Genomic DNA, 18,517 nt, shown 5'->3' with positions numbered 1-18,517 from the left:
TATAAAGACACATGCACACATATGTTTATTGCGGCACTATTCACAATATCAAAGACTTGGAAGCAACCCAAATATCCAACAATGATAGACTGGATTAAGAAAATGTGTCACATATACACCATGGAATACTATGCAGCCATAAAAAAGGATGAGTTTCTGTCTGTAGGGACATGGATGAAGCTGGAAACCATCATTCTCAGCAAACTATTGCAGGGACAAAACACCAAACACCACATGTTCTCACTCATAGGTGGGAATTGAACAATGAGAACACTTGGACACAGGAAGGGGAACATCACACACCAGGGCCTGTCATAGGGTTGGGGGAAGGTGGAGGGATGGCATTAGGAGATATACCTAATGTAAATGACAAGTTAATGGGTGCAGCACACCAACATGGCACATGTATACATATATAACAAACCTGCATGTTGTGCACATGTACCCTAGAACCTAAAGTAGAATAAAAAAAAATTGGTAGTCTGGGGTTGAATAGTAAAATCTCTGAGATAATAAAGCCAGAGAGGATGTTTCTGTGGTCAGTTTAGAAAGAATCATGTTTCTGCCTAAGGCAGATAACTTTTTTAATTCGGGACTAATCTGAGAGCTACCCTTTCTGTCCTGAAAGAGCAGAATGTTAAATGTTATTTCATTGATGCAGAATAGATGAAATAAAGCGACTTCCAGTTAGAGAAATATAGGAATGGAAAACTGGGTCAAACAGAGAGAAGCCATTCCTACGGCAATGAGCAACAGCATTTGGATTTAGCAGAGCATGTTTGAATAACTGCTCTTAAAAATAGTTAATAAAGGCTCTGCATTAAGAAATGTAACTTCGAGTGGTTACTAATCAAGAGAATAAAAATTTTCTGCCAGTCATGGTAAGGCAGCCATGCTATGAGGACTGTTACATCACAGAATGATGCTGAGAAGAAGCTCATTAGAACCCATATAATGTAAGAAGATAGCATATCCAGGCCAGACCACACTGAAGGAAATTCACTTGGTCATGCCTACTTCCATGCCTGGAACTTTTGCTTAGGATTTTTGCAGTTTCTGGGAAGGAGGCTGTCTTAGACAATTTTCCTCTGCTATTACAGAAGACCACAAACTGAGTTATTTTTAAAGAACAGCAATTTCTTTGGCTGACAGTTCTGGAGGCTGGAAAGTCCAAGATCCAGAGGCTGCATTTGGTGAGGGCTTTTTTACTGCATTATAACATGGTGGAAAGGCAAAGAAGTATGTGAGACAGAGAGAGAAACGGGGTCAAAGTGGGTTAGTTATCCCAGGAGAGGGTTCCTGATAAAAGAAACTCAGTCCTGGGATAACTAATCCACTTCCATAAAAATTAATATCTTTATGAAGGCTCCACCCTTATGACCTAATCACCTCTTAAAGGCTCCATCTCCCAATACTGTTACATTGGTAATTAAATTTCAACATGGGTTTTGGAGATGACAGTCAAATCATAGCAGAGGCAATGGAACTCAAACATGATACTATGAGCATATATTCTTTATACTGCAGTTAGTGATATAGTAAAACATATAGAGATCTTATCTTCTAGTGGGGGTTCAGTTATACTCAAATAAGTCTTCTGTTATTTTTGTAAAATTCCAGCATTTAAAAAATACATATACATAAAAACTGAGTGTTACCAAGATGTTGAATCCTCAAATTGGCAAAGCCATACAAGTAATTCCTCCTCTCCACTCGTCCAGAATCCCAAATAAACTTCTGTTTGCATCTGAAATGATGGGTAGAAGAAGAGTTATGCCATCTGGAACTTACGTTCTTATTGGACAGAGGTAGTATCTTGCCCAATAAGATGGTATGTCCCATACCATCTCAGCATATATGGATATACAACATATGCCCTGTAAATCACTGTGAATGTAGTCATGGAAAAATATGTAGTGACAAGTGCAGACTCATTATTAGCTGTAGCCAGCACCCATCTCTCTCTTTTTAATGATATTCCAAATTCTATTCAATAAGCCATACTTTCCTGCACAACCCAATTATTTGGGGAGTGGGAAGCTTAAGCCATCAGCATATTATATTACCCTGGTCCCTGTACTGGCTCTTTACTGGCCATGTGGCCTAAGTGATCTAATCAGAACAAACCTTGGAACTTTTGCTTAGGGTTTTTGGATGGGAGTGTTTTCTCTCACCCCTTGGACCTGTGGATGTGTAGCCTGAGCAGTTGCAGCTATATCACAGTATGCCAGAGAAAACAGAACCAGAGTTACTGGATAAAACCATCTTTGATAATTATCTTGCCTCTGGATTCTTCTAGCTACATGAGCCAACCAATCCTTGATTGTTTAAGCTAGTCTGCATTCATTGTTCCTTATAACCAAAAATATTCCAACTTGCTTTCTTGTATACTAGTACTAAGAATTATGAAAATTCATTTTGGGGTTAAAGCATGCAAGAAGAATAACATATTATTTATTAATTCAACAAATATTTATTGAGAGTCTACTGTGTACAAAGCTCCATTCTAGCCTTGGGTATAGGATGGCAGATGAAATAGGTAGTAAGTTAAGGAATACAGACAATTAAGCCAGCAAATACAATACAAGGTGGTAAATGCTATAGTAGTATAAGTATAGACTACTGGTAGGCATATAACAAGAGCATATTATTAAGTGGGTCCCTGACCCCCGAGTAGCCTAACTGGGAGGCACCCCCCAGTAGGGGCAGACTGACACTTCACACGGCCGGCCGGGTAGCCCTCTGAGACAAAACTCCCAGAGGAACGATCAGGCAGCAACATTTACTGTTCACCAATATTCGCTGTTCTGCAGCCTCCGCTGCTGATACCCAGGCAAACAGGGTCTGGAGTGGACCTCCGGCAAACTCCAACAGACCTGCAGTTGAGGGTCCTGACTGTTAGAAGGAAAACTAACAGACAGAAAGGACATCCACACAAAAACCCCATCTGTACATCACCAGCATCAAAGACCAAAGGTAGATAAAACCACAAAGATGGGGAAAAAACAGCAGAAAAAATGAAAATTCAAAAAATCAGAGTGCCTTTCCTCCTCCAAAGGAATGCAGCTCCTCACCAGCAATGGAACAAAGCTGGACGGAGAATGAGTTTGACGAGTTGAGAGAAGAAGCCTTCAGACGAACAAACTTCTCCAAGCTAAAGGAGGAAGTTCGAATCCATGGCAAAGAAGTTAAAAACCTTGAAAAAAGATTAAACAAATGGCTAACTAGAATAACCAATGCAGAGAAGTCCTTAAAGGACCTGCTGGAGCTGAAAACCATGGCACAAGAACTACGTGACGAATGTATAAGCTTCAGTAGCCGATTTGATTAACTGGAAGAAAGGGTATCAGTGATGGAAGGTCAAATGAATGAAATGAAGCAAGAAAAGAAGTTTAGAGAAAAAAGAACAAAAAGAAATGAACAAAGACTCCAAGAAATATGGGACTATGTGAAAAGACCAAATCTACATCTGATTGGTATACCTGAAAGTGATGGGGAGAATGGAACCAAGTTGGAAAACACTCTGCAGGAAAAATTCCCCAACCTAGCAAGGCAGGCCAACATTCAAATTCAGGAAATACAGAGAATGCCACAAAGATACTCCTCGAGAAGAGCAACTCCAAGACACACAATTGTCAGATTCACCAAAGTTGAAATGAAGGAAAAAATGTTAAGGGCAGCCAGAGAGAAAGGTCGGGTTACCCACAAAGGGAAGCCCATCAGACTAACAGCTGATCTCTCGGCAGAAACTCTACAAGCCAGAAGAGGGTGGGGGCCAATATTCAACATTCTTAAAGAAAAGAATTTTCAACCCAGAATTTCATATCCAGCCAAACCAAGCTTCAAAAGTGAAGGAGAAATAAAATACTTTACAGACAAGCAAATGCTGAGAGATTTTGTCACCACCAGGCCTGGCCTACAAGAACTCCTGAAGGAAGCACTAAACATGGAAAGGAACAACCAGTACCAGCCACTGCAAAAATATGACTAATTGTAAAGACTGTCAAAGCTAGGAAGAAACTGCATCAACTAACAAGCAAAATAACCAGCTAGCATCATAATGACAGGATCAAATTCACACATAACAATAATAACAATATTAACCTTAAATGTAAATGGGCTAAATGTTCCAATTAAAAGACACAGAGTGGCAAATTGGATAAAGAGTCAAGACCCATCAGTGTGCTGTATTTGGGAAACCCATCTCACATGCAGAGACACACATAGGCTCAAAATAAAGGGTTGGAGGAAGATCTACCAAGCAAATGGAAAACAAAAAATGTCAGGGTTTGCAATGCTAGTCTCTGATAAAACAGACTTTAAACCAACAAAGATAAAAAAAGACAAAGAAGGGCATTACATAATGGTAAAGGGATCAATTCAACAAGAAGAGCTAACTATCCTAAATATATATGCACCCAATACAGGAGCACCCAGATTCATAAAGCAAGTCCTTGGAGACTTACAAAGAGACTTAGACTCCCACACAATAATAATGGGAGACTTTAACACTCCACTGTCAATATTAGACAGATCAATGAGACAGAAAGTTAATAAGGATACCCAGGAATTGAACTCAGCTCTGCACCAAGCGGACCTAATAGACATCTACAGAACTCTCCACCCCAAATCAACAGAATATACATTCTTGTCAGCACCACACTGCACTTATTCCAAAACTGACCACATAGTTGGAAGTAAAGCACTCCTCAGCAAATGTAAAAGAACAGAATTGTAACAAACTGTCTCTCAGACCACAGTGCAATCAAACTAGAACTCAGGATTAAGAAACTCACTCAAAACCGCTCAACTACATGGAAACTGAACAACCTGCTTCTGATTGACTACTGGGTACATAACGAAATGAAGGCAGAAATAAAGATGTTCTTTGAAACCAATGAGAACAAAGACACAACATACCAGAATCTCTGGGACACATTTAAAGCAGTGTGTAGAGGGAAATTTACAGCACTAAATGCCCACAAGAGAAAGCAGGGAAGATCTAAAATTGACACCCTAACATCACAATTAAAAGAACTAGAAAAGCAAGAGCAAACACATTCAAAAGCTAGCAGAAGGCAAGAAATAACTAAGATCAGAGCAGAACTGAAGGAGATAGAGACATAAAAAACCCCTCAAAAAATCAATGAATCCAGGAGCTGGTTTTTTGAAAAGATCAACAAAATTGATATACCACTAGCAAGACTAATAAAGAAGAAAAGAGAGAAGAATCAAATAGAAGCAATAAAAAATGATAAAGGGGATATCACCACGAATCCCACAGAAATACAAACTACCATCAGAGAATACTATAAACACCTCTATGCAAATAAACTAGAAAATCTAGAAGAAATGGATAAATTCCTCGATACATACACCCGCCCAAGACTAAACCAGGAGGAAGTTGAATCTCTGAATAGACCAATAACAGGCTCTGAAATTGAGGGAATAATTAAGAGCTTACCAATCAAAAAAAGTCCAGGACCAGATGAATTCACAGCTGAATTCTACCAGAGGCACAAGGAGGATCTGGCACCATTCCTTCTGAAACTATTCCAATCAATAGAAAAAGAGGGAATCCTCCCTAACTCATTTTATGAGGCCAGCATCATCCTGATACCAAAGCCTGAAAGAGACGCAACAAAAAAAGAGAATTTCAGACCAATATCTCTGATGAACATCGATGCAAAAATCCTCAATAAAATACTGGCAAACTGAATCCAGCAACACATCAAAAAGCTTATCCACCATGATCAAGTGGTCTTCATCCCTGGGATGAAAGGCTAGTTCAACATACGCAAATCAATAAACATAATCCAGCATATAAACAGAACCAATGACAAAAACCACATGATTATTTCAATAGATGCAGAAAAGGCCTTTGACAAAATTCAACAGCCCTTCATGCTAAAAATTCTCAATAAATTAGGTATTGATGGGACGTATCTCAAAATAATAAGAGCTATCTATGACAAACCCACAGCCAATATCATACTGAATGGGCAAAAACTGGAAGCATTCCCTTTGAAAACGGGCACAAGACAGGGATGCCCTCTCTCACCACTCCTATTCAACATAGTGTTGGAAGTTCTGGCCAGGGCAATCAGGCAGGAGAAGGAAATAAAGGGTATTCAATTAGGAAAAGAGGAAGTCAAATTGTCCCTGTTTGCAGATGATTGATTGTATATCTAGAAAACCCCATTGTCTCAGCCCAAAATCTCCTTAAACTGATTAGCAAAGACTTTAGCAAAGTGTCATGAGACTTTAGCAAAGTGTCATGAGACTTTAGCAAAGTCTCAGGATACAAAATCAATGTGCAAAAATCACAAGCATTCTTATACAACAATAGCAGACAGAGTGCCAAATCATGAGTGAACTCCCATTCACAATTGCTTCAAAGAGAATAAAATACCTAGGAATCCAACTTACAAGGGATGTGAAGGACCTCTTCAAGGAGAACTAGAAACCACTGCTCAATGAAATAAAAGAGGATACAAACAAATGGAAGAACATTCCATGCTCATGGGTAGGAAGAATCAATATTGTGAAAATGGCCATACTGCCCGAGGTAATTTATAGATTCAATGCCATCCCCATCAAGCTACCAATGACTTTCTTTGCACAATTGGAAAAATCTACTTTAAGGTTCATATGGAACCAAAAAAGAGCCCGCATTGCCAAGTCAATCCTAAGCAATAAGAACAAAGCTGGAGGCGTCACGCTACCTGACTTCAAACTATACTACAAGGCTACAGTAACCAAAACAGCATGGTACTGGTACCAAAACAGAGATATAGATCAATGGAACAGAACAGAGCCCTCAGAAATAATGCCACACATCTACAACTATCTGATCTTTGACAAACCTGACAAAAAGAAGAAATGGGGAAAGGATTCCCTATTTAATAAATGGTGCTGGGAAAACTGGCTAGCCATATGTAGAAAGCTGAAACTGGATCCCTTCCTTACACCTTATACAAAAATTAATTCAAGATGGATTAAAGACTTAAATGTCAGACCTAAAACCATAAAAACCCTAGAAGAAAACCTAGGCATTACCATTCAGGACATAGGCATGGGCACGGACTTCATGTCTAAAACTCCAAAAGCAATGGCAACAAAAGCCAAATTTGACAAATGGGATCTAAATAAACTAAAGAGCTTCTTCACAGCAGAAGAAGCTACCATCAGAGCGAACAGGCAACCTACAGAATGGGAGAAAATTTTTGCAATCTACTCATCTGACAAAGGGCTAATATCCAGAATCTACAAAGAACCCAAACAAATTTACAAGAAAAAAACAACCCCATCAACAAGTGGGTGAAGGATATGAACAGACACTTCTCAAAAGAAGACATTTATGCAGCCAAAAGACACATGAAAAAATGCTCATCATCACTGGCCACCAGAGAAACGCAAATCAAAACCACAATGAGATACCATCTCACACCAGTTAGAATGGGGATCATTAAAAAGTCAGGAAACAACAGGTGTTGGAGAGGATGTGGAGAAATAGGAACACTTTTACACTGTTGGTGGGACTGTAAACTAGTTCAACCATTGTGGAAGTCAGTGTGGCGATTCCTCAGGGATCTAGAACTAGAAATACCATTTGACCCAGCCATCCCATTACTGGGTATATACCCAAAGGATTATAAATCATGCTGCTATAAAGACACATGCACACGTATATTTATTGTGGCACTATTCACAATAGCAAAGACTTGGAACCAACCCAAATGTCCAACAATGATAGACTGGATTAAGAAAATGTTGCACATATACACCGTGGAATACTATGCAGCCATAAAAAATGATGAGTTCATGTCCTTTGTAGGGACATGGACGAAGCTGGAAACCATCATTCTGAGCAAACTGTCACAAGGACAAAAAACCAGACACCGCAGGTTCTCACTCATAGGTAGGAATTGAACAATGAGAACACTTGGACACAGGAAGTGGAACATCACACACTGGGGCCTGTGGTGGGGTAGTGGGGAGGGGGGAGGGATAGCATTAGGAGATATACCTAATGTAAATGACGAGTTAATGGGTGCAGCACACCAACATGGCACATGTATACATATGTAACAAACCTGCATGTTGTGCACATGTACCCTAAAACTTAAAGTATAGTAATAATAAAAAAGAGCATATTATCATTTAGGAGAATCAAGGGAAGCTTTCAGCAGAAGGGAAATTTCTTTAAATACTTAAAAAATCAGCCAAAAATTGTTGTGTGTGTGTATGTGTGTGTGTGCGTGCATGCACATGCACATAAAGGGCATTCTCAGAGAGGAAACAGAATGTGGGAAGGCTTGGAAACAGAGGTTGAAATATCTGAAACAAATGCAAGAGCTGGGTAGGGTGGACTCATGCCTGTAGTCCCAGCACCTATGGAGACTGAGGCAGGAGGGTTTCTTGAGCCCAGGAGCTCGAGGCTGCAGGGAGTCATGATGGTACTACTGTACTCCAGCCTGGTGACAGAGGGAAACAGTGACTCAAAAAAAAAAAAAAAAAAAAAAAAGAAGGAAAGAAAAAATAAATGAAGAAAGAAATTTGTCTGGCTAGAGCACAGACGTTGGGGAACTAGAGAGGGTCATAGAATGAGACCAAGCAGGAAAAATAGAAAGGACTGGATCATGCAGGACCTTGCAGGCACGCTAAGGAGTTCAGACGACCCTAGGAACTATGGGAAAGTATTGAAGGGTATTAGGCAGAGAAATGGCATGATCTAATTCACTTTATTGCTCATTCAAAGGAAGGCAATTTGAAAGTAAAAAACTAGGGACAGACAAATTCAAGACCAGAAAATAAGTTACCAAAAATGCAGAAATCAGGGGAAATAAGGCCATCAGGGATTAACTAAGCTGTTATTAAGCAGGTTTTGATAGACAGAGAGAGTCAGAGAATAAGCAAAGGAGACAAAGGGAAAAGGATTGAAGAGAGACTCCAAACAAAAGATGGAAGATCAAGACAGAGCCTCACAGGGAGAAAGAAAAGGAGTGCTGAGTGGTTGTCTCAAGTGACCTTGCTTTTAAGAGACAGGAAAATTAGTTTGTCAAAAACAGTTCAGTTGTCATCATGAACCAATTACAGATTTACACCAAGATGAATGCATTTGATTTAGACTATGTTTTTGAAGTTAAAAAATAGCTCTCTCTAACCTACCTCATTCTCTCCATTGAATAGATCGTTCTCTATAAACATATACAGATGCACACACATTACATACTATCCAGAAGACAGCTGGGGAAGTGATTTCAGTTTTGTCATATTTAAATAGCTATGACATTTGGTAGTGTTAGTTTTTCTTCTTGTTTCCATTCTACTGGTAGAGGTTGTAGTGGAAGAAACCTTAGATTTATTTAGTCCTTGGATTGAATCTTGAGTTTCCCCACTTACTAGCTGTGCCTCCTTGGATAAATTATTTCATCTCTCTATGCCTTAATTTTATCCTATCTTAAAAGGAAATAAGACTATCATCTTGTATCAATTAACTATTGCTGTATAACAAACCACCTCCCAACATCAGTGGCTTAAAATAACAAACACTTGTTAGTTCATAGTTCTGCTCTGGCTCAGCTGTTTTGGGCATGGCTCACTCAAGTCAACCGAGGGTTGACTGGGGGTTGGTTTCCTAATCTTGCCTGGGCTGTCTCACAGGTTTGGGCTTCAGTCACAATGGCTCATCTATAGCCCATCTCTCACTCATCCTCCAAAAAGAGGGCCTGGGCTTGTTCTCATGGTGGCTACATGGAAGTATGCTAGACCTCCTACAGGTTTAGGCTCAGAACTGGCAGAATGTCACTTCTGCTGCATTCTATTAAAAACAAGTCACAAGGCTAGCACAGATTCAAGTGGGTGTAGAAATAGACTATTCTACTTGATGGTAAGAGCCACAAAATCACACTATAAAAGGCATGGATATGTGGGGTGGGGGGAAAAATAATGATAATTTTTGAAGCCTTCCAAACTCTTACCCTGGATTACTGGGAGAGTTTGATGACACCATCTTGAAGGTTCCTAGATCAGTGCCTCACTCACAGATGCTCAATACCTGTTAATTTCTCCCTTTCTATATATACTAACAGCATGACCAGAAACACTGTAGATCATCCATTGCACATCGCAGTAGGAAGAGGTGATAGAAACAGAACAGATAAAGTTATTAATACATGCCTCAGCATTACTTACGCTTATTTCAATAGGCAAGTGGTTTTTAAAAAGATTTTCAAAAGAGGAAAATTACAGGCCTTGCTTTTAGAAAATGTAGGCAATGTAGTTTCTCTCTTGCTCTTCTTTCTCTTTCTCCTTCCCTAAGAATAACCTCAGAATGATAGGACTTCACCTTATCTTCTCTAGAGGAACAATGCGTTATTTTGGTCTGCCTTTAATCACTGGTGATTCACTTTAAAGGCAGGGCTGCTGGAAAAACGCAGAAAGCAGAGTTGCAATCAGAAAAACGACTATGTAAAAATGGCTTCCTCTGACTCTGTCCTTGATTCCTGGGAGTTTTTTGAGTCACTTCTTAATTTTTTTTTTTTTTTTTTTTTTTGAGATGGAGTCTCACTCTGTTGCCCAGGCTGGAGTGCAGTGGCGCGATTTCGGCTCACTGCAAGCTCCACCTCCCAGGTTCCCGCCATTCTCCTGCCGCAGCCTCCCGAGTAGTAGCTGGGACTACAGGCGCCCGCCACCATGCCCGGCTAATTTTTTGTATTTTCAGTAGAGACAGAGTTTCACCGTGTTAGCCAGGGTGGTCTCGATCTCCTGACCTCGTGATCCGCCCGCCTCGGCCTCCTAAAGTCCTGGGATTACAGGCGTGAGCCACCGCGCCCGGCTGAGTCACTTCTTAATTCTTTTGCCTGTAGAGAACCTGCTAGTCTGAGAAGGGTAGGCAGAGTACTGTTTCTCTGGCAGTTCTCATCAATATTCTCTCTGAGTTCTGCCAGGAGTTAACTGGCGAGTGTATTCCTGTGTGATTTGCCAAGGAGACAGTTGACTTAAATATGACAAGCAGATACAGTAGGGCTTTTACTTCAGAAGTAAGCAAAAATAATGGATTAAGTTAAATTACCATCCTAGTGATTTTACAAAATGTACCAAAAACCCGCAAATTATGCACAGCCTTTGACTCAACTATTCTAATTTTACCCTGAGGTAATAAACAGAAAAGTTGTCTTTTTTAAGAACAAAGTTTTAATTTGTGATAATTTTAGATTTATGGAAAAGTTGGGAAGAGAGTACAGAGAGTACCCATATACTTTTCATCCATTTTCCCATAATGTAAACAGAATACATTGCATTGGAACATTTGTCATAATTAAGAAGCCAACATTGGTATGTTACTATTATGCAGACTCCAGACTGTATTTGGATTTAACCAGTTTTCCCATGAATGTCTTTTTTTCTGTTCTGGGATCCAATCTAGGGGATCACATTGCATTTACTTTTCATGTCTTCTTGGTATCTTCTGGTCTCCAACAGTTTCTCAGTCTTTCCTTGTTTATAATGATATTACAGTTTTGAGGAGTGCTAGTGAGGTATTTTATAGAATGTCCCTCAATTTGGGCTGGTTTCTTATGATTTCTTCCCTCCACCAAGAATAGCCTCAGAATGACAGGACTTCACCTTCTCTTCTATAGAGAAATAATGTGTTACTTTGGTCTTCTTTGATCACCGGTGATTCACTTTAAGGGCAATTCTGTTGGAAACCCCAGAGGGGTAACCCACAGGAGCCCCTTAGTTGGGAATTTACTTCCATCTGTAGGCTAGAGAAAAGGTCAGCTCCCATTGACATCAACGGAAAGGCAGGCCTATGGACTGTGCTCCCAGGCTACCAACAGCAGAGGGTTGTTTCTGGAGAAGTGAGTCCATATTGATTTAAAGGAAGAGATGTAAATCAAGAATAGGATTTTCCTCAGTAGATCCTATCCTCCCCCATAGGACCCACTCTCCCCATCTCTCTCCCCTTCCCTTCCCTTCCCTTCCCTTCCCTTCCCTTCCCTTCCCTTCCCTTCCTTTCCCCTCCCCTCCCCCTCCCATCTCCTGCCTTCCCACTGTCTCCCTCCCCCCCTCCCCCTCCCCTCCACTCCCCTCTCCTCCCCTCCCCTCTTCTCCCCTCCCCTCTCCTCCCCTTCCCCCTCCCTCCCTCTCCCCTCTCCTCCCCTCCCCTCTCCTCCCCTCCCCTCTCCTCCCCTTCCCCCTCCCTCCCTCTCCCCTCTCCTCCCCTCCTCTCTCCTCCTTCCCCTCCCCTCCCCTCCCTTCCCCTTCCTTCCCTTCCCTTCCTTTCCCGTCCCTTCTTTCACAGGGTCTCTCTGTCACCCAGGCTGAAGTGAAATGGTATGATCTCAGCTCACTGCAACCTCTGCCTCCTGGGTTCAAGTGATTCTCCAGCCTCAGCCTCCCAAATAGCTAGGATTACAGGCATGCATCACCATGCCTGGCTAATTTTTTTATTTTTTGTAGAGATGGGGTTTCGCCATGTTGTCCAGGCTAGTCTGGAACTCCTGACCTCAAGTGATCTGCCCGCCTTAGCCTCCCAAAGTGCTGGGATTACAGGTGTGAGCCACTGTGCCTGGCCCCACTTCTGTTTTCTTGATGATTCTTCAGGTTTGGCCAAATTAGACTAGGGTCTAATCAGGAGTACCTAATATAAACCATGCTCATGGAAGCATTGTGCACAACAGTAAAAAATTAGAAACAAATGCTCAACAGTAGGGGATTAAGTTAGGCATTTTTCTTGTTATATCCATATATTGGGATATTTTCTAGCTATTATAAATTATGATGTAGATTAATATAGACATAAAAAGGCTGCTTGCCTAAGAATATATAGTAAGATTTCATTTAACAATTTAAAAATATCTATATATAAATGTGGTTTAAAAACTCAGCTACTGCCTCACCTCAACCCTGTGAAGAAGACATTTTTATCCTGGTGCCTGCCCTGAAGTGTCCCGTGGCCTGGCCCACCCCTGTTATAGCAGTTTACTTTGTCTCCACAGGAGCCAAGGCACATTGCTCCACACAGATTGACCTGTGACCTAGGAAGAAGTTTTCCCTTCCTGGGACAAACTGCACACATCAGAAAAATACTGCCCATCAGAAGGAGTACACAAAGACAATGGGGCTAGTGATGTCTTCTAAATTTATTGCAAGGAATAAACAAGATAACATATAACCAAATAACACATATGAAATTATTTAGCTCAAGGTAACTATAGATGCTGAAGGTAACTATAGCTGCTGAAGGTAACTACAGATGCAGGCCAAGCCTGAAGAATCATCAATAAAACAGAAGTGATGGGGAGAGTGGGTCCTATGGGGGAGGATAGAATCTGCTGAGGTAAATCCCATTCTTGCTTTACATCTGTTCCTTTAAATCAATGTAGACTTATTTCTCCAGAAATAACTCTCTGCTGTTGGTAGCCTGGGTGTGCAATCCAGAGGTTTTCCTTTCCATTGATGTCAAATGGGAGCTGACCTTGTCTCTAGCCTATAGATGGAAGTAAATCCCCAACCTCCTGTGGGTTATCCCTCTGGGGTTAATTTCCATGCAGTGGTTTGCACTGGACAATAATCTCCTGAAGAACTAGGACAATATTTTGTCAACCCCAATACCTTGGGCAGTATTTAATAAAATTAACAACACCAGTCTTCTGTAACATTAAAGCCTCCCTGCATCCTTTTCATGTTCCTTTCCTCTTTTCACCTTTAAGCAGTTTGTAGTGCTCAAACTGCCTCATCCTCTCTTCTCCAAACTATTAAAACTGATCATTGAGAACTTTTCTCACCTCTGGGCCCTTATAAATGCTGTACCCTGTGTCTGGAGTGCTTTTCCCTCTGGTCTTTGTGTGCTGGCTCATTCTCATCTGATAGTTCTCTATTCAAATGCTCTCTCCTTAGAGAGGACTTTTGACCATGCTATCTAAAGAGGCATTTCCCAGTGACCTCTTATATTATTAGACTTTTTTTATTTCCCTCACAAAACTTATTCTAATCTACAGATGTTCTTTCTTTTACTATCTTTCTCTCTTCTGTCCTCTACATGACTCCCAACCTGTTTGTCTCTCCTTCTTTGTTCATTTTGTGTCTCCATGACTTGAGTGATAACTCCATGAGGCAGAGACCTTACCTAGCTGGTCCATCATTGTATCCCTAGTACCAGCTCAATATCTATTGAATGAATCCAGTGGAGGTAAGTTACTCATTTCTCTAACTTTACTTTCCCTCTTCAACCCTTTCCCAGTTTAACATTAATCACATTTGCTGCTCAAAATTCTTTAATGTCTTCCCATCATCTCTTGCTGATGTGTCCAAATATTTAGATTTCACAGAGCAAACCTCAAAACACATTTCTTGGGTTGCTCTTGGCTCACAGGACTTTTATTCTATCAAGTAAGAATATTTTTTTAAAATGGCAAAGCCTCATGAGAATTAATGACAAGAATTCAGTGACAAATATTAACATGAAAATATGAAGAAATACTCTCAAAAAATTAATTTAGTTATATAAAATGCTTCCTGTTTTTCCTATTTTACCATGGATTAAGGAAAATTCTGAAATACCACTCAGTATATTGGAATAAGTATTTCATGGAATACAATAAAATCTCAAGTCAATCTTACAAGGTCCTTTGTATTTATGCCCCTGCCTGCTTGTTTGCCTCAGTTCTTGCTCCTTTTCCTTCTGTCTTTATGCCCCAGATACAGCGAATTATTTAATTGCTTAAGGTTTTTTGATTATGCCTTGTCTGCGCTTGACTTGGAACCTTTGTCTATGCTGCTTCCTTGGCTGGAGAGCCTTTTTCTCTAACCTGCCTGGTTAATTTCCACAGGTCTTAGTTTCTGCATTGTCTGCTTTTTGAGGTCTACCCTGACTCTTCTGATTACATTTAGGTTTTCTTCCTCTTTATTTCCTATGGGTTACCTCATTTTTGCAATAGCCATGTGGGGTTGAAGTTGTTTATTTCTTGTCCCCTAATTAAACATAAACCCAATGAAGAAAAAGACTATGTCTTTTCACGAGGTACTGCTGTGTAATGTGCTAGATGTTAGATATTGTTATGGTTTGAATGTGTCCTCTAAAATTTAATTTAATCCCCAATTCAATGGCATCAGATGTGGGGCCTTTAGCAGATGATTAGGTCATGAAGGCTGAGATTAAAGCCTTTATGAAAGGGGTTTTACACCAAGTTTGGCCCTTTTTGCCCTTCCTTCTTTTCTACCATGTGAGGACACTGTGTTCATCCCCTCTGGAGAATGCAGTAACAAGGTACTACCTTGGAAGCAAAGAGACCAGGCCCTCACTAAATACTAAAACTGCTGATGCCTTGATCTTGGATTTCCCAGCCTCCAGAACCATGAGAAATAAATTTCTATTATTTATAAATTGCCTAGCCTATGGAATTTTGTTAAAGCAACAGAAATAAACTAAGAGAGATAACAATTAGGAAAAAGCATGATAATTGTAGATTGTTTAGGTTTCCCTCTGCCACCATAGGTGGGGACGAGAGTGCATCCTGCCCCTGGTGATGTTCAAGGGGAAGAAGACCAAATGGAATTAAGGGTGTCTTATGCTCTAAGCCTTCTGGAGAAAGACTCTTTTTTTCTTCTTGCTGATAGACTGATACTCTTGAGATAGCCAATGTAGGGTGGGGATCTATGACAAAGGGTGTTGTAGGAATCTGCACTTGCACTGAAGGGGCACAAGGAGAACTTGGGACTCAGTTGACTAGTGAAAGAGACCAGACAGAAACTTGAGCTTAATCTCCAAACTGCTATTAAGAGTTATACATTTGCCTAGAACATCTTTATTTCATATACATCTCATGTACTTTTAATATACTGAGGGCATTAGAAATAGGTAGCTGGAAAGGATTGAGCATTTTTAGGACTGAGGGTATGGTGGCTTTAAAACATCTGAAAATCGTTTGATATTCCTCTCACCAAGGGGTGGGTCTATGTTTCCTCCCCTTGAATCTAGGCTGATCTTAGGGATGGGTTGATTTCTAAATAATTTAATCATCTTTTGGAAAGAGTATTTATAAAACATATTTTTTGATTTCTTAATCAGTAACTCAGAATATATTTGAACTTCCTCTTAACAATTCAGGTCACCGTAAACATCACTTACTTTGCCCTCTGTGACTGCTCTGTGTTTTCTGTATGGTCATTTCTGATTTTTACAGAATGTGATTTTAAGATCTGCAATGATATTGTTTTCCTCTCATTTTCTCTTTGAATTCTATAGGTTTTCTTTACATGACTTTTTTATTATCTTAGAATTATCTCATCAATTTGAGTAAAAGTCTTAATAAGTTTTTTAGGTAACTTGTTTTCCTCTGTGAGTTTCAACAAAGGAAACTATTTAATTTCAGTTTGAATTCAAAGCTATTTCTCCAACCTTCACATTTTGTGTCCTCCAAGTTGTTTTCTGCTTCTATTTCAGATACCAGTAAAGATGTCATCTGGCCAATTTGTGTGAAAATAGAGAATAATTCTCATCCAAACCGCCTGTCTCTGGAAATAAGAAAAACTCTGAGGGTCTCCAAAGTTATCAGAGGAAGGCTGAATTTTATGGTGATTGAGAATATTTCCAAGCTTATGAAGAAGGAAAATATCATTAGTCTTTTCCATGGTAGAAAAGAGTAAAGCCTGTAACAAAAAAAGTGATACAGTGGATGGGATGATGAAACCCTTGAAATAAGCAAGGATGGACCAGAAACTGGTAACACTCACCCATGGAATTTCATTATGAAGTCGTGGCAAGGGCCAAGCCTACCTGGATCTGAAACCCATCTCTTCAACGATGTAGATTTTGACAACATATTTGATTTCTCTGAGCCTGTTTGTTATCTGCACAAAAGGGAGATATGAATGGTTATGTTATTGGGTTGTCATGAACTTTAAATAGGATAATGTCAAATCATTCAGCCAAGTTTCTAGCATATAGTACAGGTTCAAATATCATCTTTTTTTCCCACCAACCTCTTTTCCAGGAAAATGCAAAGCTACTCTTTAGCCAAATTTTAAAATAGGGGATATTTATTTTGGGAATCATTAATACCCATCTGCCCCTTTTTTGGTCCATTGGACATATTGAAATGAATGATTAATACTTATCACTTCATGGTGTACACATTGTTTTGTTTCTTATGTCCAGAATCTAGTCCTCAACTCTAACCAAAGTAAAGGAAACTGGAAAGACACATGCTTTTTCAGTCATTAATAGAAAGTTGTCCAGGTAAGTTTCTGATGGTGTATCAGTTAGAAATAATATTTAGCTATTCGTGATAAAAAGCTGAAAACAGTGGTTTGAATCAATGGAAGATTTTATTTTTCTCATAATACAGCTGACAATAATGTTGTTGCCTTTATGATATCAAAGACCCAGGTTCCTTTTATCTTTCTGCTTAACCTGCTTTGGCAAATGCTTGCTGCTTCATAGTCACAAGATGGCTGACTTACTGTAACCTTCAGGTAGAAAGAAAGGAAGAGGTAAAGAGATAAAGGTACATCCCAGCTGACTCAGTATCTCCTTCTCTTTGAAAACTCTCACAGAAACTGCCCTATAACTTCTACTGACATCTCATCTCAATGGCTAGATCAGTGCTATATAACAAAACCTTCTGCAATGATAGAAATGTTCTATATCTGAACTATCCAAGATGTTAGCTACTAGCCACTTATGACTGTTTAGCATTTAAAATGTCACTTGTGGAACTGACAAAATGAACTTTTAATTTTACTTAATTTTAATAAATTTAAATTTAAATAGATGCATGTGTCTAGTGGCTACCATAATAAATAGTGCAGGGCTAGACCTTAATCACATCATTACCCCATCTGCAAGAAAAGCTGGAAAATGAAGGTTTGGAGCTAAGCACATTGCTACCCTCCACAAAATTATGTTTTTCTTAGTAAGGAAAAACAAACAAAAATGAATATAGGTTGGGCAAATAGCCTCTGCAACCAAGGGATATTTGCTTGCTAATATTCCTTAAGCCCAGAGGAATGGAGTGCTAATGGGTTTATCATAGGCATGAAAAATGGTGTGTCTGGGAAGATATTATGGAGCTAAAAAGCAGAATCTTGGAGCTGGAGTTCAATTCAAATACTTTCTTTTTACAATGAGAAAACTAAGGCTCAGAGGGATGACTGAGAGACCTCATTAATAGAGCAATAGGAAAATCTGCTCTGAAATTATATAGAGCTATTTAGTGGCCTTTATAACATCACTCATGATAAAATGTAAAATCTCAGAAAGAAAATGCCCTCTGCCTATGGTTTTTAAAATACAGGAAAGAAAAGCTAGAGAGATTTTGATGCCACCTATTGGTAGACAGAAGTATAAACTGCCCTTTCATAGCGCAGGTTGTTATCCAGTGTTAGAGGCACCACAGGTGGTATAGGGTTCTCATAAAAAAGAATGACAGACAGTGGAATATTTAATTCCTGCATCAGCTTGGAACATGTATGTTCATTTTCCCTTGACTCTTAGCATCTTAGAAAA

General features: G+C 39.7%; 1 protein-coding gene across 1 annotated transcript in view; it reads left to right on the top strand.

Annotated features, from left to right (window-relative positions):
- CPNE4 (copine 4) overlaps positions 1 to 18,517 on the top strand; it is a 767,841-nt gene that overhangs the window by 229,014 nt on the left and 520,310 nt on the right. Inside the window, exon 7 of the mRNA XM_024245287.3 lies at positions 16,454 to 17,248. The gene's annotated coding sequence lies outside the window, so the exon portion shown is untranslated. The remainder of the gene's footprint in view (positions 1 to 16,453; positions 17,249 to 18,517) is intronic.

Source organism: Pongo abelii, chromosome 2 (genome assembly GCF_028885655.2).
Source record: "Pongo abelii isolate AG06213 chromosome 2, NHGRI_mPonAbe1-v2.0_pri, whole genome shotgun sequence".
NCBI classification, from domain to species: Eukaryota; Metazoa; Chordata; class Mammalia; order Primates; family Hominidae; genus Pongo; species Pongo abelii.
Note: the sequence above shows the minus strand (reverse complement) of the source record. Positions and strands in the feature narration are given on the sequence as shown.